General features: G+C 48.2%; 1 protein-coding gene across 2 annotated transcripts in view; it reads left to right on the top strand.

Moving 5' to 3' along the window:
* Nucleotides 754–23,312, top strand: part of LOC110256117 (multidrug and toxin extrusion protein 1-like) — a 93,313-nt gene continuing 70,754 nt past the window's right edge. Inside the window, exons 1-2 of one of the 2 annotated variants that reach the window (XM_021067949.1) lie at nt 754–840; nt 8,134–8,258. The gene's annotated coding sequence lies outside the window, so the exon portion shown is untranslated. Of the gene's footprint in view, nt 882–8,133; nt 8,259–23,312 lie in introns of both variants that reach the window. The other variant, XM_021067948.1, reaches the window with a different exon arrangement.

Raw genomic sequence — 23,312 nt, 5'->3', positions numbered from 1 at the left:
AGTGCCTTGCTGTTGCCATTGACAAGGGGGGGTCTTTCCCTGGGCAAAAGCAAAAAATCCTTGGCTTTTCAATTCTGGTAGGAGGCTTATTTAGCCTTTAAAAACATTTGCATACATACCAAAAGGACAGAGCAAGCATTTACAAATACTAGTTTTCTCTCAGAAAAGCCCTAAGAAAACAGGGGGCGAGAAGAACTCTTTCCCTTTGGTCACAAGAAAAATCCAACCTTATCCTTATTTACCCTGACAAGGTCCCCCTGCTGTTGCTATTTTAGAGCAACGAGGTAGCTTGGGACCTGGGACTCTTTCCTGGAGGGCTTGCACCTGGACAAAGTCTCTTAGGTAACAAACAAGAAAACTGCAAGGGAAGTAACGCAATAACAAAAGAAAAATATCAAAAGTACAAGGGAGGTAACAAAAATACGAGGACACTAACCCCACGCAGGTGCCGTCGGGGCAACGCAAAGCAGCAGGATACAAACAGGCCACGAATCAATTACGGGGAGCAAAAGCAGGGTCCTGCGCATGCTCCCTGCACACGGCCCCGCCCCCTAGACCCGCCCCCCTCGCCCCCTATGTAAGGACCGGCTCTCCTCTCTCTGATGGAGTCTGGCGTCGGTTACTTGTTTTTGCCTCTTGGGCTGCAGCCTGAGTCCCGGAAAAGTCTTACCCGTGTCGCCTCTGCCCTCTGATCAATTTCGACTGATTACAGAGTCTAAGGAGCCCAAAGCAGGCTGCTAACACACTTGGTGGCAACTCTGTCCCTGGGGCCTTTTGCCCTTCCACCTCCCGGACGGCCAGGCACCTCTGGGACCACCTGACGCAGCTTCCCTGCCAGCGGTAAGCGCCGCCTGCACCTCCTGGTTCTGCATCTCCGTTTGGTAGGTCTGCCTTCGTCACCGCGAGGCCTCAGCGCCGCGTTCAGGCCCTGCCGCCCCGCCCCTTGTCCCCCTCTCGGGGTCTCACCTCCTCGCGCACCCTGTCCTCCCGAGGGGTGGCTGTGGGGCAGCTACAGCGCCGCTCCTCCCAGCCATGAGACTGGCTCCCTCCGGCCGGCAAGACCACCTGGACAGGTGACAGGCGGGTGGGCGAGCTTGCCTGGGACCGTGCAGATCGTGGCCCTGCGGGCAGTCTCTGATGGTCGCCTGAGCGGGCCGAGTCTGATCCGCCCAGTCTTGTCACCTGTACTTGCCTGCTGCCAAGAGACATCCCGCGGGAAATGGGCTGGGCACAGGTTTCTCCATAAAGACACAACTGGCCGGTTTCCGGGCTTGCGCAGCCTGGGGGGCAGTGGACAGGGTGGCCCTCCTTCACTGGCCCCTTCTGGAAGCAGGGCCTGGGGCCCAAAGAGACCTCGGCAGGGGACAGGTGGAACCAGCCGTCAGTCCCTCTCTCCCCCCACCCCTCCTCTTTGTGCCTTTTTCTCTGTCCCTTCTATGCCTCTTCCCTCCTCCCTCCCTCGGTTCTCACGCTCTCATCCCTTTCATCCTGGAGACTCTGTGCTGGGTCCCCTTTTTCACCACCCCCGGCGCTTTTCGGCATTGGGTTCCCAGCTCCGGCTGGCACAGGGGCCGTTTGAGAGAGGATCTGGGCTGGACAAAGTCCGCCGGGGACCATGCGTGGCGAGACCTTCTCTTTACTTCTTGTCCGTGTCTTGAAGTTTCTGTTGCTGGTTCACGTTGGGTCTCCGTCAGGGAATTTAAAATGATCTCTGTTGGATGTGGTTTGGTCCATCCAGCCTTGAGTCTCCGCTGCCCTTTATGCCTCCAAATGCAAGACAAGCCCACACTGCTGGAGATCCAGCCTTTGAGCTACCTGGTAGGACTTAAAAGGATAAATCTATTGATGAAAGTGTCCAAGGACCTGGGCGGGTCCCATGAACACCACAGTTTCTAATGATCTCCGCTGCCGTGTCCACCTTTCTCTTGGTATTTTGCAGCCCTTGAAGTGGTCACCGATGCTATGGTGAAATGCAAAGCCGAGAGAGGATCGGAACCACGAGTGGATGAATTCGAAAATTCAGTCCACTGTGGGATTTGGGGAGACCTCTTTCAACGGACACCAGGATTAAACTTGTAAAACTTTCTCGATGATATGAGCGGGATAATCTTGCCTTCAATTTGTTAAAACCAGACACCAGTTCTAACATGGAGTCACTGATGCTAAGCTCCACATCACGAAACTGGGCTTAAGTGCAGTTTCGGCCTCTCCCGGAAATGGGATCTTAAACCAATGAATCAGGAATCGTTGCTGGGCACCAATGAGGTCTCGTGCCTGGAGACCTCTGCCATCCCTGAAGGGTGCTGACCCGCAGCAACCAAGCCTGCACTCCCTCTCCCCTCTGTCTTTCACTTTGTGTAGGTCCTTGGGCCCCGTGCTGCCTGCTGGATGGGATGCTGTCCATAATTTATGAGTCATTGAGGACAGCCAATAAGAGCTTGAAAATGTCCTGCATTTTGTTTCTTAACATAGTCATCCAAATTCTCAGCTGGGGCCCCCGTAACCGAAGCCAGAGTAACTAGAGAAAAGCACCCAGATGTATCTGATGTAAGTTGGATGTGACTCGGGAGCCTGAAGAAGGGGTGACCCCTGAGTTTTTCGGCCGGGCTGGACCATGGGGGACGGTCCTGGAGAAAAAGGGAAGAGAGGAACAGACGAGAGCCACGCGGGGTGACCTGGGGGGACTTGGCGAGACCTGTTCTGCCCTCTCCTCCTCTCTTCCCTCCACCCTTGGCGATAAGGCTGCTCCTTCCCCCCCAGTGTGGGAGGGGGTCACCTCTCACGTGACAGTTGCACAGGTTTTGGGGGAGGTTCAGAAAGTGCTTCCTGAATGTGCTGTTTCTCAAAGTCCTTCAGCTTAAAATATTCAGCATGCCAAGGCATCAAATTTGGGGGCAGCGTGTCCTGAACCCCTTCGATAAACCACATGCAAAAGTTCCCCTTCTGAGGCACTTTTTTTTGGGGGGGGGGGCCATGCCCACAGCCTGTGGTTCCCAAGCCAGGGATGGAGCACAAGGCACAGCAGTGACATTGTGGGGTCCTCAGCCACGAGGCCACCAGGGAACTCCGCCCTTCTGCACGTGAATTTTACAAACGCATCCCTCGATGGCTGGCACCTGAAGACATTCAACTACAAATTATCCTTGAGTGTAATTTGGTTGTTACTCTAAGTCTCACCCAGTCTTGGCCTCGGGGAGAGGGTAACTCTAGGGTCTAAGGACCTAGCGTTCTAGGTGCCCTCCTTGTAAGACCTGGCACGTTTGTCCTGAGTTCCCTCAGTCACACGGGTAGCCCTGCGCTCCCAGGATAAGTTAAGTCCTTCCGTAACAGTCCTTTCCCAGACACGAAGCGCAAAGACACCCTGGCCGTCACCCAGCATCAGAGCCGTGCTGTGAGGTATCCTTGGGCGGGGTGCAGACTCCCTTTGCAGGGCTCGGGTGGGTTGACGTCTCAAGGACAAGCCCACTGAAGGGCCATTTTCCATCTCATTGCAATCGAGAGTGGGGTTGTTGGGGCGGGTCCGTCACGCTGAACTAGCGATGGGGCCTCAGGGCTGCCTTGCGCCAAAGCTCAGCGGTGCCTCCGAGACCTTGAGGGCGGTTTTTGTTCCAGCGTGAAATTATTTCCAAGAGCCCAATTCCAGAGTCCCCTCATTTCCACGGCAGCGGTGTTACGTGTTTTTGCCATTGTCTCAAAAGACTACGTTTATTAGTCAAAGTATTAGCATCCAAAAGCACCAGCTCCATCGCGCCTGTCCCATTCCTGCAAGGGTTGCATCTAATTGGTCTCCTTCTGTCCTTGGATGACCCCAAACGGGCTGCTTGGTAAACAGGCTCCAGGGGACCGGACTCCGAGTGTCATGGTGTTAATTAGCACCGTGGCGTCTGCCTTGGGGTTTGGGTGTGACCGAGACCCTCGCCTTGACCGGAGCTCTCGTCTCAGCCAGGCCCTGATTTGTGTTGCCTCCGCTGTTTCCTTCTTAGCATCAGTCGTTTGAGCCAGCATCTCGTCTCTCGGTATCTGACCGCCCTGGATCTCCGTCCCCCGGCCCCGCAGGCGATGTCCCGTCACCCTGGCTGACCTTCAGCAAAGACACCTGTGAGCTGGGTTCAGCCAGGCTCCCCCCGTTCCCTGATGTTTCCTGTTAGTCATTCTCCAGCCCCTGACTCCCACCCAGCTCCCACTTGTTGTACCTGGAACTGAGCCCAGTCTTTCCTACTGCAGGTTCCTACACTGACCTCAGTGGTGCTTCGTTTATTTTATTCATTTTTATTGAAGTATTTGAAGTTAATTTACAATGTTCTGTTAATTTCTGCTGCACAGCAAAGCGATTCAGTTATAATAGGTATACACTTTTTCTTTCCTGTATTTTTTGGCTGCCCTGTGGCATATGGAGTTCTCAGGCCAGGGGTCCGATCCGAGCCACAGTAGTGACCTATGCCGCAGCTGCAGCAACACCAGATCTGTAACGCACTATGCGGGGCCAGGGATCGAACCTGTGTCCCAGTGCTGCAGAGACACTGCCAATCCCATTGCATCGCAGCAGGAACTCCAATATGCATTCTTTTTAAATATTCTTTATGGGTTTTTTTTGTTTTGTTTTGTTTTTGTCTTTTTGCCTTTTCTAGGCCCGCTCCCGCGGCATATGGAGGTTCGCAGGCTAGGGGTCGGTTGAATTGGAGCTGTAGCCACTGGCCTACGCCACAGCCACAGCAATGCCAGATCCGAGCCGCATCTGCAACCTACCCCACAGCTCACAGCAACGCCAGATGGTTAACTCACTGAGCGAGGCCAGGGATCGAACCCGCAAACCTCATGGTTCCTAGTCGGATTCGTGAACCGCTGCGCCACAGCGGGAAGTCCTCCATTACGTTTTATCGGCAGGATACTGAATATATCTCCCTGTGCTCTATACTAGGACCTATTGCTTATCCATTCTGTGTGTCATAGCTTACACCTGCTAACCCCCAACTCCCTCTCCGTCCTCCCCTGCCCCCCTCCCCCTTGACAACCACAAGCCTATTTTCTGTATCCGTGAGTTCGTTTCTCTTCTGGAGATACGTTCATTTGTGTCATATTTTAGAGTCTACGTATAAGTGATAGCATATGGTATTTATCTTTCCCTTTCGGACGTACGTTGCTTAGCATAATAATCCCTAGGTCCGCCCATGTTGCTGTAAATGGCATTATTTCATAATTTTTTTATAGCTGAGTAGTCTTCCATTGTATGTATGCACCATGTCTTCTTAATCCATTCATCTGTTCGTGGACATGTAGGTTGTTGCCATGTCTTGGCTGTTGGGAATCGGGCTGCTGTGAACATGGGGTTCGTGTAGCTTCTTGAATAGTTGTTTCCAGGTATATGCCCAGGAGATTGGTGGATCACATGGTAGCTCTATTTTTAGTGTTCTGAGGCGCTTCCATACTATTTTCCAAGTGGCTGCACCAATTTACATTGCCTCCAACAGTGCAGGAAGGCTCCCTTTTCTCCACACCCTCTCCAGCCTGTGTTTGTTGTAGACTTATTAACGAGGGCCATTTGGACTGCCGTGAGGTGGTCCCTCATTGTAGTTTGGATTTGCATTTCTCTAATAATTAGTGAGGTTGAGCATCTGGTCATGTGCCCATTGGCCATCCTTATGTCTTTGGGTAAATGTCTATTTAGATCTTCCACCCATTTTTTGGTTGGGTTGTTTGTTTTGTTGTGGTTGAGCTATATGAACTGTTTCTATATTTTGGGAATGAAGCCCTTATGGGTTGCATCATTTGCAAATATTTTCTCCCATTCTGTAGGGTGACCTTTTGCTTTGTTTATGGCTTCCTTTGCTGTACAGAAACCTTAAGTTTGATTAGGTCCCATTTGTGCATTTTTGTTTGTAGTTCTATTACCTTGGGAGACTGAGCTAAGACAGCATCGCTGTGATTTATATCAGAGAATGTTTTGCCTTTGTTCTCTTCTAGGATTTTTATGGTATCATGGGTTACGTTTCATGGTGTGAGGGTGTGTTCTAACTTCGTTGGTTTACATGTGACTGGCCAACTTTCCCAACACCATTTTCCAGAGACTGTCTTTTTCTCTTTGTATGTTTTTGCCCTCTTGGTTGTAGATTAATTGACCATAGATGTGTGGGTTTATTTCTGGACTCTCTACTCTTTCATTGATCCGCATGTCTGTTTTTGTGCCAATACCATGCTGTTTTGATAACTGTAGCTTTGTAGTACTGTCTGAATTCTGGGAGAGATATGCCTCCTGCGTTGTTCTTTTTCTTCAGGATTGCTGTGGCAATTCTAGGTCTTTTGTGATTCCATGTGCATTGTAGGATCATTCTAATTTTGTGAAGAATGTCATGGGTCATTTGATAGGGATTGCATTAAATCTGTACATTGCTTTGAGTAGTATGTCCGTTTTCAGTACAAGAGCATGGGGTACCTTTCTGTTTCTTTGAATTCTTTTTAATTGCCTTTATTTAATTGCCAAGTTTTCCACCTCCTTGTTCAGATTTATTCCTAGGTATTTAATTTTGGGGGGATGCAATTTTAAAAGGTACTGTTTTTTCATATTCCCCATTTCTATTTTTAAATGTTTTAATTATTTTTTTAGGGCCACACCCGCAGCATACGGAATTTCCTGGGCTAAGGGTCGAATCAGAGCTGCAGCTGCCAGCCTATGCCACAGCCACAGCAATGCCAGATCCAAGCCATGTCTGCAACCTACACTACAGCTCACAGCAACACTGGATCTTTAACCCACTGAGCAGGGCCAGGGGTTCAACCCACATCCATGAGCGGGTTTGTTATGTCTAAGCTACAGCAAGAACTCCCATATTCCTTTTTCATGTAAGTATACAGAAATGCAATTAGATTTTTGAATGTTAATCTTATATCCTGCTACCTTGCTGAACTCATTTATTCAAGTAGTTTTTGTGTGTAGTCCTTAGCGTTTTCTATGTATAATATGTCATCTGCATATAGTGACAGTTTTACCTCTTCCCTTCCAATTTGGATACCTTTTGTTTCTTTTTCTTGTCTGAGTGCTGTGGCTAGCACGTCCAATCCTATGCTGAATAGAAGAGGTGAGCGTGGGCATTCTTGTCTTGTTCTTTGACTTGAGGTCTTGGGGCTTCCAGGGAGAGCAGCCCTTTTTGGTCTTGAACCTGATTATGAGAGAAGCCAGCACGGGAGTCCTGTGCCCACAGGGTGTGGACTCAGACCCAAGGTCATGGACTTGCCAAACAGGAGTCCGTAGGTTCAGAGGGGATGGTGGTGCTGCCGGAAGGGCCGCTCCAGGCTTCCCACATGCTTGATGGCGTGTGAAGCTTCTAGAATTGGACACATCCACCCCACTGTCTGGAGGGCTCGGGGGCCAGGGTGTGTGCAGCTCGATTCCTGAATGACAGTGGATATCAGGCCAGCTGGACGTATGGCAAAACCTCGGCACGAAACCTCCCACCTTCGCAGGTCTCAGTCCCGTGGAATCCACGGCCACCAGCTGCCTGGCAAAGTGGGCCCAGGAAATGTCCTGGCCTTGCCTAGCAGCAGGCTGCAAAGATTCCACTGACAAGCAGCACGGCTCTGGTACACGGTGGGCGCTGCCACCTGTGTGGTGACTCTAGGGTCCATCTTGGACAGTCCACCCACATGGTTCTGCAATGACACCTGCGACCAGGTGGGCAGGAGGTGGTGCAGGAGCTGTTTTGTTAGCTGATGGCCAGTGTCTGGTTGAACTTATTTCAGCCCCTTTCTCAACCTCTTTTTCCATCCCCTTCGTGAAGTTTTTTTTGTTTTTTGTTTTTTTGCAAATGAACAGCAGTTACTGTATCACAAGGAGGAACCGCAACATTTCGGCAGGGCTTCTGCGGCTGTGTCAGCAAATCCGCCCCCCTTAGAAACCCACGTGGATGCCCCCATGTGCCAATGCACTGGCTGTAAAGCCCCTGACAGCTCAGCTGTCCACTAATGAAGAACTGTAAGATAGTTCATTTCCCGCCGCTGCCAAGAATCCCCTGGTTTTCCAAATTTGCCCTGCTGCAAACAGAACAGATGTTTGTATGTCTGGAGATTTAAGTCCTGGACTGAGAGTGGTGGTCCCAGAAATGCTGGCAGTTAACTGGGTTTGTGCTTATTTCATTCCAGGCAGGACCTAAGCTTCCAGGATTCCAGGGGCACCCGTGGTGGCACAGGAAGTCTCAGTCATTCTCATCCCGCACATGACCCAGCAGGGACCGTAATTGAATCTGAACACGGGGCAGCAACATCAGGTGAGTCAGACTGTGTCTGGTGTCTTCCTCAGCTGCTGTTGTGTCGCCCGCCTGGCCGCTGACCTGGGCCATCACCCTGATGACGCTGGTCCACAGTGAGCCGCACAGAGCGGGGTCCCACACTCTTGAGAGAGGGTTCTCATGACACGTGGGGCATGCAGATAAATCCCATGACCCAAAGAGGGCTTGAGTCCTTTCAACACGTGCGTCCGCTGCTGCAGCTCTGAGGATAAATCCAGAAGCCCTGGGAAGCAGGATGGGGCCTGGAGTCTGAGGCTGACTTTGTTTTCCTAGCAAATCATGTGGAATTTTTTTTTCTTCAATATGTGGACTCCTCAGAGCTTGGGGAGAGATTCCAGGCAAACACAACCATTCAGAAGCTTCTTCAGGTTCTACGGATCGAATCTGAGGGTTTAGACTCTTATCAATCAATTGGTCCTTTTGAGGTTTTCGCCTTTGCCTGCAAAAGCTGGAATCCACTATGGAAAATCTACAAATTCCCCCACTTGTCTAAGTTCCTCCTCTGCCAGAGGGTGTTTCATCTGCAAAGGTGGCCAACTCCTAGAGGCCAGCATTCTGTGGTCTTCCCTGGCAGCTTCCCTGAGTATTTGACCTCAGACTGGCGATCCTGCAGTGTGTCTAGTGAGGTCTGGGTCTCTGCCGGGCGGGGGAGGAAATGTAACAAACTGGAGCATCAATTTCGTGTGACTGTTTAGTTTCCAAGGCTGCCAGTAAATCATCTACATATTGAATAATTTCGGATTCTCCCACAGGGCAGATTTTCCTAAGCTGTGCTGTCAAAGTCTAGACAAAACACTGGGAGTCCCGAAAAATGTTGGGAACTGTTCGCTATAAATGCTGAACTCCTGCATAGGTAGAAAGCCAATGAAAATGTGGACCCATGAGTTAGAGGGACAGAAAAGAAAAAAAAAAGGAAAAAGCAGAACGCAGGTTGACTGCAGAGAACAAGTTTGCAGGTGACAGAATTGACGTCAGAAAGAGCTGCAGAATTAAAGGGATGAGGCAGCAGAGAGCAGAACAGTGAGCCCCGTGACCTCTCTGAGACCTGCTACGGATCTGCACAGTGGCCAAACTTCTCTCCAAAATGTTGACAGGGCGTTGGGAGTATGACAGCATGAGTGTCTTATTAAAAATTGTCCCTGTTTCTCTGAATTTTTTAAATAACTGGTTTGATTTCCTCGAATTGGGCCCTTGGCAAAGCATAGGGTTTACACATGGCCTTGGGTTCCCACCCCCGACTCCCTGGGAGCAGTTTTTATTGGTCCTTTATCTTCGGTTAAACCAGCATCATTATTCCTGGGGGCCCAAGAGGTGCATGGACCTGCCTCGGCCAGGACTCTTTTCCAGCATGGGTGCCACCACCCCACCCACTGCTCTCTTCTGTCCCAGGCACCGGGTGACCAGGTCAGGCTCTGTGACATTCTCACCCATCCAGACTAGGGCAGCAGGGGGGGCTCTCCCCACGGATTTGTACTAGAAACCTGTAAAGAAAGCAGGACTGTCTTTCCTCTGTCAGAGGACCTGACTGCGTGGGGAACTCTGACAAAGACAGACTGTTGAAAAGATTCTATTGTTGTGGATGGAGTTGTTTTAACGTGTTAATTAGGTCAATGTTGATAGTGTTGCCAAGTCTGTATCTCAACTGATTTTGAACCTACTGGCTTATCAGATACTGAGAGAGGAAGGCTGAACCGCTAGCTCTCAGGTGGACCTGTCTCTGCCTCCATGCTTCCTGAATTTTGAAGTTCTGCTCTCTAGGTGCATCCATTATAGAAATGTTCAGTCGTCTTCTGAATGCAGCGTGATAGCGTTTTTATCTGTAACTCTGGTTATCGTCCTTTTGAATCCCCTTTGTCTGACATTAATAGCTCCTCTAGGAGTTCCCTGGTGGCCTAGTTGATAAGGATCCAGTGTTGTTGGTGCTGTGGATCAGGTCACTGCTGTGGCACAGGTTCGATCCCTGGCCCAGGGACTTCCACATGCCATGGGCATAGCCAAAAAATAAAAATAAAAAAAGCTACTCCAGCTGTGTTTGATTCAGTCGTTGCGTGGAATATCTTTCATCATTCCTGGACTTTTAAGTATCTCTGTCTTTATACTGAAAGTGATTTCTTAGGGGCAGCATATGTTTTGCTTTTTTCACACGTTCTCATAGTATCTGCCTTGTGTTTGCAGCATTTAGGTCATTTACGTTTAAAATAATTGCAATAGGATGTGTCTTTGTGTGATTATTTTTCTTTATGGTTTCTGTGGTTAGGGTGTGGTGAGCGTCTTGCATCTGTTCATTCCCATCAGTTTGAAAAATTTCAGGACATTACTCTTCAAAGTTTTCTGCTCCAGGAGTTCCTGCTGTGGTGCAGTGGGTTAAGGATTTGACTGCAGTGGCTCAGTTCTCTGCATGGGCATGAGTTTGATGATTGATCCCTGGCCTGGAGCAGTGGGCTAAAGGTCTGGCATGGCTGCAGCTGAGATGTGGGTCACAGCTCTGGCTCCGAGTCAGTTCCTGCCCTGGGAACTTCCACATGCTGAGTGTGCAGCCCTTAAAAAAAAAAAAAAAAAAAAAAAAAAAAGGTTTGTGCTGCTCCCTCTTGTCCTTGGACTTGAAAGACTTGAGGGACTCATTGACACTGTCTCACAGGTCCTGGGTGTTCTTTTTCCCACTTTGTTCATCCTTTGCCTGTCTTTTCTTCTCTCTTCTCGGTAATGTCTGCTCTGCTGTTATTAGTCTCAACTAGTCTGTCTTGTAATGTCTTCTTTCTGTCCTGGTCATCTGCCTTCTTGAGCATCCATGGCATCTTTGTGAGAGCTGTCTCTATGTCTTTGTCTTGTAATTGCCTCCTCTCTGTTGTTGCCGGGTGTGATTCTACTGATACAATTTTCTCCTACTTGTCACATCTTCCTGCTTCTTTTCACGCCTATTGGTTTATTATAATTTAAATGTTTGTAAAATGTATGTACCATAAAATTGACCACCTTCATCATTTTTTTTTTCTTTTTGCCTTTTCGGGGGCCACATGAGTAGCATATGGAGGTTCCCAGGGTAGGGGTCTAATCAGAGCTGTAGCTGCCAGCCTACACCCCAGCCTCAGCAACGTGGGATCCAAGCTGCATCTGTGACCCACACTGCAGCTCACGGCAATGCCGGATCCTCAACCTGTTGAACGAGGCCAGGGATCCAACCCGCAACCTCATGGTTCCTAGTTGGAGTCATTAACCACTGCGCCACGACGGGAACTCCAGTGTACAGTTCGATGGCCTTAACTATAGTCAGCAGCCCTCTTGCACGACTGAAACTCTGTCCCCGTTAAACCCTAACTGCCCTCTCCCCATCTCTGAAGCCCCTGGAAGCCACCCTTCTACGCTGTGAGTCTGCCAGTTCTCGGACCCTCATACGAGTAGAGTCACACTGTACTTGTCCTTTTGTGACGGGCTGGCTTCCTGGGGCTTAACAACCCAGGCTTCATCCAGGTTGTAGCACGTTCGCAGTTCCCTTCCTTTCTAGGCCATGCCTGTTGATTTTCAGGTGGATGCTTTTGACATGATGAGAGTGACATTTTGGGGTTCAAGGTATTAATTCCAGTAAAGAGGTGTGGGATTTTCTGTGAATAAGTAGCTTGAAAGGATCACACCAATCCCTGGTAGCTTTACTGTGTTCCCAAAAAAAATGCAGCAGCCTGTCAAGGAAGGCAGTATCCAGCCTCATGAATTATGGGGTCTTTGCTGTGCTGGAGTGCGTCCCAGCAATGAGGGAGCCCCAGCAACGGGGCCTCTACAAGTTCCAGATCAGATTGCTGGGGGTGGGGCACAACCTCAGGGGCATGGAGCAAGGTCCGTTTGAAATACCATTTTGGTGTTGGTGATGCCTCAAGACACCATAAATGAAAAACACAGGTCCGGTCGACCGATGCCTCTTATAATAAAGGATGCTTGTACTCCCAGAACAACGCAAGCTCCTCTGGGATGGTACTTCTCGTGTTCACATCACGCTTACCCTTGCCTCTCATGTTTTAACGTACCGAGTGTATTCTGAGTGCTCGTTAGAGCCATCCAGATGCTTAAAACCGCCACCGCTCCAGTCAATCGTAAGTCTGAAAAAGACTATTCAGGAGGTCCCGCATTGGGTCAGCAGCATCTCTGCAGCCCCCGATGCCTGGCCTGGCCCTGGGGGTTAAAGGATCCGGTGTTGCTGATTCCTGGCCTGGGAACTCCATCGGCCATGGGGTGGCCAAAAAGGAAAAAAGGAAAAAAAAAAAAATATCCAGAAGCTTCTAAAACATATGAACACAAGTCATTAAAAAATAACTTTTAGAAGGGAGCATCGATTCCCTTTTTCATGCAAACGCCACAAGAAACAATTCCCACAAGGGAACCAAAACCACCAGAAAAAGTGGTTCAGCCTTGTCTCTAGCCTTCACACAAGGCATCAATGAGCCGCATGTGTTCTGAAGGCCCCACTGACTAATCGAAATGCATTTGCTAAAGCAGACACTGGGGATCAGATAGCCCTTGAGTTGCCCTTAGCTTATCCAGAATTTTTTTTTTCAGATTTTTTTTCCATTATAAGTTATTACAAGATGTTGAATAGAGTTCCTTGTGCTATCCGCTAGGTCTCTGTTGTTTATTTTATTTTTATTTTCATCTGTCTTTTTGCCTTTTCTAGGGCCACTCTCGTGGCATATGGAGGTTCCCAGGCTAGGGGTCAAATCGGAGCTGTAGCCACCAGCCTACGCCAGAGCCACAGCAATGCAGGATCTGAGCCATGTCTGCGACCTACACCACAGCTCACGGCCACGCCGGATCCTTCACCCACTGAGCAAGGCCAGGGATCGAACCCGCAACCTCATGGTTCCTAGTTGGATTCGTTCACCACTGCGCCACGACGGGAACTCCTGTTGTTTATTTTATATATCGCAGTGTGCATCTGTTAATCCCAAACTCCTAGTTTATCCTTCTCCCACCTTCCCCCTTTGGTGACCATAACTTTGATCTCTGTGTCTGTGAGTCTATTTCTGTTTCGTAGGTAAGTTCATGTGTGTCATTTTAAAAACTCCACATATAAATGACAGGATGTTTGTCTTTGTCCTTGGCTTATTTCACTTCCTATGATCCTCTCTAGGTCCGTCCATCCATGTTGCTGCAGATGGCAGTATTTCATTCTTTTTTATGGCTGAGTAGTATTCCATTCACCTGTTGATGTGTTATTTCTGTGTCTAGTGCTGCTCTGAACATCAGGGTGCATGTATCCTTTCAAACTCGTTTTCTTCTTTTCTGGGTATATAACCAGGGTGGGATTGTCGGATCATATGGCAACTCGGTTTTTATTGTATTTTTTTTTAAGGAACCACCGCTACACCACTCTCCACAGTAGTTGCACCAGTTTACTTTCATACTAACAGTGTGGGACGGTCGTCTTTTCTCTCCACCTTCCCTGGCATTTATTATTTGTAAACTTTTTGATGATGGCCGTTCTGGTGTGAGGTGATAGCTCACTGTGGTTTCAATTTCTATGTCTGTAATAACGAGCAGCGTTGAAGATCTTGGCATGTGCCTGCTGGCCATCTGTGTGCCTTCTTTGGAGAAACGCCTCTTTCCTTTTTTTTAATTGGACTCTTTTTTGATGTTGAGCTGTATGAGCTGTTGATAGGTATTAGATGTTAACCCCTTGCCAGACTCATCCTGTGCAAATATCTCCACCCATTTGGTAGGTTTTGTCGATGCTTTCCTCTGCTGTGCATACGTGTTCGGTGCAGAGTTTTAAATGCTACTGCAAGCCATTGTCGCATGGCACGTTTCAGCAGTGCATCCTGCCCAGAAAGGAAAGGGATTAACCTGGAAGCAACGAAAGAGCACGTGTAGTACAATCTCTGTTCTAAGTCCACCGTCTCCACAAGGGTGAAAATCACGACATCACGGGTGAATGTTCTGTGGCCTGATGACATCCGTCTTCAGCCAGCAGAGGCACTGGGCGGGGGGGGGGGGAAAAGCAGGCCCGGACATCTGGAACTGATCTGATCCTCGCAGCTGGATCTCGGCACCGTCACGAGCTGTCTGAGGCTCACGGCCAGGCCGTTGTGTGCCGCTGGCCCCCAAACCCTCGCAGGCTGTCAACCTCCGAGGTTGCCGAGGTTACTCAGAGACCAGGGTGAAATGAAACGAGACGAGGCCACTGCGTAATCTTGTCTAAGAGCAGAGACACAAAGAAGGTGACCCTCAAAGCACCCAGGCATGGAACTGTCCCCAGCTGCCTGGTGCTGGTCCCTCCAGAGCAAATCCCGGCCTCTGTAGATGCTCCACCAAACCCCCTGCCCAGTGCGCAAAGCCTGTACCGGATTCTCCCCTCCGCTGAGGCCCCCTTGCTGCCCACGGTCCGTGTCCACCTTCCCTCCAGCCTGTGAGAGGCCGACGTGGTCATTCACACACGTTCCTGATGCGCCGGCCGCAGGGCGAGTGGACGCGCCCACGAGTGCCCGTCCACGGGGCAGGTGTGCCGGGCTCTGCCACTTTCCTGCTGCGCTCCCTCGTCCCGCCACTGCCACTCCCCGGGCCCCCGGCCCCCCTGTGCAGACCATAGGAACATTCTATCTCAAAGGGGGCTTGTGGCGGAGTGAGAAGAGGCTCCCGACTGGAGCACGATGGAAGCGAACATGCGAAAAAAATGCGTGTATATGTACAGGTGTATATACGCCTGGGTCACTTTGCTGTGCGGCAGAGGTTGGCACAACATTGTAGATCAACTATAATTTAAAAAACCATTTTTTTTTAGTGAAAAAAAGAGGCCCCAGAAGTAACAAAAGGTAACAGTGACATTACAGCTTTCTTGCCTGTCACTACTCCCACGTGTCACTACTCTCGCCTGTCACTGTTCTGCATGATTCCAACCACAGCTCAATCAAGGTCACCTGTCTTCCCAGGGGACCAAATGAGTCCAGGCCCAGTAAGAGGCCTGTGGCCGGCCAGGACCCTGGCCGTGGTGCCCACAGTCTCCCTGGGGTGGCGGGCAGGGTGGTCCAGGCGGAGGGGAAAGGCAGGCTGTGCTGGCCATGGGCCCGGGCAGCTCAGGCAAAGCTCCTCATAGGGCAGGGCCCCGAGGTCCAGAGCCAGCACCGCGGCTCCCCAGGCCCCCCAGGTGGGCCACGTTGGCTCAGGGAAGACTCATCCTCTAGGTGTGCACGGCGCCCGCAGGCAGGCACCCAACACAGCCTCACCCCCTGGGGTCTACCAGTGATTTCCTAGCTCCACCAAAGGGTACAGTGTTTTCTAAAGGAACAGGTGGTCAGACCCCACCTTGTGCTTGGGGCTGAACCCCGTCTCTGGCCCGTCCTCCCCGTGGCAGAAGGGAGGGGGTTGCAACAGGTCTCCTCCCTCCCAACCCCCCACATCCTCCACCCAGATCCGGGGCGGGGGGAGGGGGAACTGCACGTTTTAATTCACCCACACGTCTACATTTGTTTCAGTGGAAAGATTAATCTATTGGTTGTTACCGTGATAAGGATACATATCACGCAATGTACTCTTTTGACTATTTTTCAGCGCACAGCTCTGTGGCATTGAGTACAGTTTGTACCGCTGTGCAACCATGGCCACCACCCATCTCAGAACTTTCTCCTTCTCCTGAACTGAAACTCTGTCCCATTAGACATTCCCTCCCCATCCGACTCCCCTAGCCTGGCACCTCCGTTCTACTTTATAAATCAACTATACTTTAATTAAAAAAAATAATGGGGGAGTTCCCATCGTGGCGTAGTGGTTAACGAATCCGACTAGGAACCATGAGGTTGCGGGTTCGGTCCCTGCCCTGGCTCAGTGGGTTAACGATCCGGCGTTGCCATGAGCTGTGGTGTAGGTTGCAGACGCAGCTCGGATCCTGCGTTGCTGTAGCTCTGGCGTAGGCCGGTGGCTACAGCTCCGATTCAACCCCTAGCCTGGGAACCTCCATATGCCTCGGGAGCGGCCCAAGAAATAGCAACAACAACAACAACAACAAAAAAAGACAAAAGACAAAACAAAACAAAACAAAATGTGCCAATTTCTGCTGTACAGCAAAGTGACCCAGCCATATGCACGCTCACGTGAACACACACACACACACACACACACACTCCCTTTCTCATATTATCTTCCATCCTGTTCTATCCCAAGAGACTGGATCGAGTTTCCTGTGCTGTACAGTAGGACCTCATTGCTATCCATTCTAAATGTCATCGTGTGCCTCTCCTAACCCCAAACTCCCCATCCATCCTGTTCTCTCCCCCCTCTCCCTTGGCCACCACAAGTCAGGTCTGTTCTCTATGTCTGTGAGTCTGTTTCTGTTTTGTAGGTTCATTTGTGCCATATTTTAGATTCTGCATATAAGCACATCGTATGGTATTTGTCTTTCTCTTTCTAACTTCACTTTGTGTGAGAATCTTTAGGCGCATCCATGTTGCCGCAGATGGCATTATTTTGTTCCTTTTGATGGCTGAGTAGTATTCCATTGTGTGTATGGACCACATCTTCTTTATCCACTCATCTGTCAATGGACATGTAGATTGCTTCCATGTCTTGGCTGTTGTGAATAGTGCTTCTGTGAACATACGGGTGCCTGTGTCGTTTTGAACTGTAGTTCTGTCTGGATATATGTCCAGGAGTGGGATTGTCAGATCGCATGGTGGTTCTGTGTTTAGCTTCCTGAGGACCCTCCACACTGTTTCTGTAGTGGTTGTACCTCTATTCTGCTTTCTCTAAGTCTGACTACTTGAGATCTGTCACTTAAGTGGAATCACAGTGTTTATCTTTTTGTGACTGATTTACATCACTTAGCATAATGTTTTCAAGGTTCACCCATGTTGTAACATGTGTCAGCATTTAATTCCTTTTTTATGGCCAAATAGTATTCTATTTGGTGTTTACACGATGTTTTATTTATTCATTCATCTTTTGATGACCTGTGGGTTATTTCCACCTTTTGGTTATTGCGAATAATGCTGCTGTGAACATAGATAAACAGATACGTTGTTGGAGTGCCTGCTTTCAATTCTTCTGGGTATACATACTCAAAAATGGAATTTCTGCGTCATGTGTTAATTTCACATTTAATGTTTTGAAGAACCCCCAGGCTGTCTTCCACAGTGGCTGCAGTATTCCGCATTCTCACTCTCCGTGCGTAAGGGCTTTGATTTTCCCACCTCCTTACCAACACTTGCTGTTTTCTATTTTTGTTTAATTTTTAAAATTAAAACAAATTTTTTTTAGGGCTGCACCCACAGCATTGGGAGGTTCCCAGGCTAGGGGTCAAATCGGAGATGTAGCTGCCGGGCTACACCACAGCCCCGCCAGATCCGAGTTGTGTCTGTGGTCTACACCACAGCTCACGGCATCATCGGCTCACTGAGCCAGGCCAGGGATCACACCTGCATCCTCATGGTTGCCAGTCGGATTCATTTCTGTTGAGCCACGACAGGAACTCCAAAAAATTAAAACAGAATTGTTGGCTACACCTACGGCATACAGAAGTTCCCAGGCCAGGGGCTGAACCCAAGCCATGGCAGTGACAAGACCAGATCCTTAACTGCTAGGCCACCGGGGAATAATAGCTGTCCTGGAGTTCCCTTGTGGTGAAGTGGATTAAGGATTTGGTGTTGTGACTGCCGCAGCCTGGGTTGCTGCTGTGGCATGGCTGTGGCCAAAAAAAAAAAATAGCCATCCTAATGGGTGTGAGGTCGTATTTCATTGTGGTTTTGATTTGCATTATCCCAGCGACTGACCCTACTGAGCATGATTCATGGCTTCTTGGCTATTTGTGTATCTTCTTCAGAGAAATGTCTGTCTACCCCCCTCCCTTCTTAAAATTGGATTATTTGTATTTATCTTGTTGAGTTGTAAGAGTTCTTTTTTTTTTTTTTTTTTTTTTTTTTTTTTTTTTTTTTGCTATTTCTTGGGCCGCTCCCGTGGCATATGGAGGTTCCCAGGCTAGGGGTCGAATCGGAGCTGTAGCCACCTGCTTACACCACAGCCACAGCAACAAGGAATCTGAGCCACGTCTGCAACCTATACCACAGCTCACGGCAACGCCAGATCCTTAACCCACTGAGCAAGGCCAGGGACCGAACCCTCAACCTCATGGTTCCTAGTCTGATTCGTTAACCACTGCTCCACGACAGGAACTCCCTGTAAGAGTTCTTAATATACTCTGGATACTAGACTTTTATCAAATATAATTTGCAATTTTTTTTCCTCATCTGTAGGTTGTCCTTTTATTTTCTTAATGGTGTTCTTTGCACAGAAGTTTTTAATTTTTTTTTTTTTGTCTTTTTGTTGTTGTTATTGTTGTTGTTGCTATTTCTTGGGCCGCTCCCGCGGCATATGGAGGTTCCCAGGCTAGGGGGTTGAATCGGAGCTGTAGCTACCGGCCTACGCCAGAGCCACAGCAACGTGGGATCCGAGCCCGTCTGCAGCCTACACCTCAGCTCACGGCAACGCTGGATCCTTAACCCACTGAGCAAGGGCAGGGACCGAACCCGCAACCTCATGGTTCCTAGTCGGATTCGTTAACCACTGCGCCACGACGGGAACTCCAGAAGTTTTTCATTTTTATGGCATGCAATCTGTCTATTTTCTTTCACGGCTCATGCCTTTGGTGTCATATATAAAACCCATTGCCAAATCCAAAGTCATGATGGTTTATCCCCAGGTTTTCTTCTAAGAACTTTATGGTTTCAGCTCTTTATATTTAGGTCATTGATTCAAAAATTAGTTTGTAGGAGTTCCGGTTGTGGCTCAGCAGGCCAAGAACCCAAGTGGGATCCATGAGGACACGGGTTCAGTCCCTGGCCTTGCTCAGTGGGTTAAGGATCTGGGTTTGCCGTGAGCTGTGGTGTCGTTTGCAGATGCCGCTCTGATCTGGTGTGGCTGTGGCACAGGCTGGCAGCTGTAGCTCCAATTCGACTGCTGGCTTGGGAATTTCCACATGCTGCAGGTATGGCCTTAAAAAGCAAAAAAAAAATTTTTGGAAATCAGTTAAGAAAGGAGATGAAATAGGCATTTACATCAATTTTTATAATCACAAATCATCTCTCCACATTCCCTCTCTTTTTTTTTTCTTTCTGTTTTTGTGTGTGTCTTTGTGTGTGTGTCTCTCTGTTTGTGTGTGTGTATGTATGAATTTCCATCTGGGTTCAGTTGCTTTCAGCCTGAAAAACATTCTTTAGTATATTTTAAAGGTGGATCTACTAGCAATGATTCATTTTTAATTTTTCTGAGGATATGTTTTCTTCTTAAAAGATGCTTTTGCTAGATAGAAAGATTCTTGGTTGACAGTTATTTTTCCTTTGAGCATTTTTCTGATGAAAAATTGTTTCTAATGAAATGTTATATCAGGGTTCCCTCGTATGTGCCAAGTCATTTTTCTCTGGCTGTTTTCAAGATTTTCTCTTGGTCTTTTGGTATTTTTACTACGATGTGTCTGGGTGTGGATCTCATTGTATTTATTCTTTTTGGAGTTCCTTCATCTTATCGGATATGTAGCTTAATGTTTTTCAGCAAATTTGGGCAGTTTTCCGTCCTTTTTCAAGGACAATTTTGTTGGGTATAGAATTCTCAGATGACAGTCCCCCCCCCCCCCGTACTTTAAATTTGTCATCTCACTGCCTTCTGGCCTCCAGGATTGCTGCTGAGAAATGACTGACAGTCATGCTGAGGATTGCTGGGCCCTGAGGGTTCCTAATTTGCCATTTTGCTGATGCACATAGACTTTTTTTCCCCCCACTGTACAGCAAGGGGATCAAGTTATCCTTACATGTATACATTACAATTACATTTTTTCCCCCACCCTTTGTTCTGTTGCAACATGAGTATCTAGACAAAGTTCTCAATGCTACTCAGCAGGATCTCCTTGTAAATCTATTCCAAGTTGTGTCTGATAAGCCCAAGCTCCCGATCCCTCCCACTCCCTCCCCCTCCCATCAGGCAGCCACAAGTCTTTGCTCCAAGTCCATGATTTTCTTTTCTGAGGAGATGTTCATTTGTGCTGGATATTAGATTCCAGTTATAAGTGATATCATATGGTGTTTGTCTTTGTCTTTCTGGCTCATTTCACTCAGCATGAGATTCTCTAGTTCCATCCATGTTGCTGCAAATGGCATTATGTCCTTCTTTTTTATGGCTGAGTAGTATTCCATTGTGTATATATACCACCTCTTCCGAATCCAATCATCTGTCGATGGACATTTGGGTTGTTTCCATGTCCTGGCTATTGTGAATAGTGCTGCAATGAACATGCGGGTGCATGTGTCTCTTTTAAGTAGAGTTTTGTCCGGATAGATGCCCAAGAGTGGGATTATGGGGTCATATGGAAGTTCTATGTATAGATGTCTAAGGTATCTCCAAACTGTTCTCCATAGTGGCTGTACCATTTTACATTCCTACCAACAGTGCAGGAGGGTTCCCTTTTCTCCACAGCCCCTCCAGCACTTGTTATTTGTGGATTTATGAATGATGGCCATTCTGACTGGTGTGAGGTGGTATCTCATGGTAGTTTTGATTTGCATTTCTCTTATAATCAGCAATGCTGAGCATTTTTTCATGTGTTTGCTGGCCAACTGTACATCTTCTTTGGAGAGATGTCTATTCAGGTCTTTTGCCCATTTCTCCATTGATTGATTGGTTTTTTTGCTGTTGGGTTGTATAAGTTGTTTATATATTCTAGAGATTAAGCCCTTGTCAGTTGCATCATTTGAAACTGTTTTCTCCCATTCTGAAAGTTGTCTTTTTGTTTTCTTTTGGGTTTCCTTTGCTGTGCAAAAGCTTTTCAGTTTGATGAGGTCCCATGGGTTTATTTTTGCTCTAATTTCTATTGCTTTGGGAGACTGACCTGAGAAAATACTCATGATGTTGATGTCAGAGAGTGTTTTGCCTATGTTTTCTTCTAGGAGTTTGATGGTATCCTGTCGTATATTTAAGTCTTTCAGCCATTTTGAGTTTATTTTTTGCATGGTGTGAGGGTATGTTCTAGTTTCATTGCTTTGCATGCAGCTGTCCAGGTTTCCCAGCAATGCTTGCTGAATAGACTTTCTTTTTCCCATTTTATGTTCTTGCCTGCCTTGTCAAAGATTAATTGACCCTAGGTGTCAGGGTTGATGCACATATACTTTAAAACACAGTGTTTTAATGTGTATGCACAGGGACAAACACAGGGCTTGAAGGGATATCACTCTTCTGGATCAGTGATGCCCCATCTCTGTGTCCCTAAGGAATGGAAGCCACTCTCCACACAGAGACATCTCAGCACTGAAGAGCCACTCAGCTGATTCCCTAGGGCACAGTGTTTCCACATATCTCACTCGCAAGAACATGCATAACATGTCCTGAAAGTAGGGTCTCACAGAGAGAGAAATCCCTCCAAAATCCATGACCACAGTGATCTAAATACACTTCCTTCCAGAGTCATTACTGGGCAGTGTCAGTGCAGAACAGTATAAGATCAACACACAAAAACGAGTTCTATTTATACATGATAACAATGAGTAAAACCAAAAAGGAAATTAAGAGAACAATTGCACTTAAAATAGCATCCTAAAAGAATGAAATGCTTAGGAGTAAATTGAACCAAGGCAGTTTAATACTCATACTCCTAAAAACACCAGGATTGCTGAAAGATCTAAATAAATGGAAAGACATCCTGTGTTAATGGACTGAATATTGTTAGGCTGACATTATTTCCTAGTGAATTATTTATTCAAGGCAACATCACTCAAAACCCCATTGGCTTTGTTTTGCAAAAAATGGAAAGTCTGACCCTAAAATTTGTATAGGTCCCTGTTTTCCAGCCTCATAGGGCTCAGGTTGTCCTTACTGCTAATGTTTGAATAACTGTCAAATAGCTGGTGGGTGATGATTGTGGAGGATAATGAGAGCAGGGGGGGTATACAGTTTGGCTCCTGGTACAAGCAGAATAAAACATCACTCAAAAAAGAAAAAGGAGAAAATATGCATGAAGAGTGAGGTGATGAACACGTCAGTGTGAGGGACGACGTGGACCTGCTCGCCAGTGGAGCTGGTGAAAATTATAAAAGCACAACCATTTAAAGTCTCTAGAGCCATCTGGGAGCATAGACAAAATGAAGAAATATTTATTCAAGAAGATTGACTAGAGGTCAGTAAGCATGCCAAGTGTTGGTAGTCTTTGAATCAAAACCCACCCATCCTCCCCACTCAGCTCAGTGAGGCTGGGGGCAGCACAGGGCTCCCTTTCACTCCCGTTTCCACAAGAAGGTCTATCATCCCAGGAAGGGCAGGGCTTCAGCATTTCTCAGCTACCTGCCCTCAGCTACCTGCCGTGGAAGTTATGTTCTGTGCAAGTGCGGCCACGAGGTGGGGGTCCCTTCCTCCACAGGCCCTACTGGTGGGACAGGGTCTCTACCCTGGGTTCACCGCCATCAGGAACACCAAGGTCCTGACTGCCATTGTCTGAGTTTGTAGGGTGGTGCTTCCACACCCGGAGAGACAAGCCAAGAAGAGCTGTGTTAACTGCCCACCCCTCCCACTGAGTGCCCAGCTTCTCTTGGGCTGATAGCACTCAGAAGGGAGCCATTTCAGTCATCCTCAGGTCCAGACTCTGGCTCAAGAGATTTTGCCCAGGGCAGATGCAGGCCATAAAGCAGATATAGTCTCAACTCTTCCCAGAGGAACTGACTTCATTTTCAATAGAGCATGGAGAAGGTCAAGCCTAAGGGAGCTCTCAGCACTGGAGGATGTGGTGAAAGGCAGCTAGAAGGAGATTTGTGGGATCACCAGACACATTAGCTAACTGCAGGCTGCGTGGTTTGCCCAAAAATCAGGAAGGGATATAGCTGATCTCAAACACTCTACAAATATCCCTTCAAAGGAGTGGGAACTTTATGAGTTTAGGCTGTGGGGCAATTTATGACCCCAGGGTATTGTTGAAGCAATAGAAGAATCAGCACATAATTAGTGGTGTGTAACAGCTGGATGCAGTCAGGGAAAGAGAGAGTCAAAGAGAGTCCTGCCCGAACCAGTGTCATTCCAAGATGACAGCAT

This window comes from Sus scrofa, chromosome 12, assembly GCF_000003025.6.
Source record: "Sus scrofa isolate TJ Tabasco breed Duroc chromosome 12, Sscrofa11.1, whole genome shotgun sequence".
NCBI classification, from domain to species: Eukaryota; Metazoa; Chordata; class Mammalia; order Artiodactyla; family Suidae; genus Sus; species Sus scrofa.
Note: the sequence above shows the minus strand (reverse complement) of the source record. Positions and strands in the feature narration are given on the sequence as shown.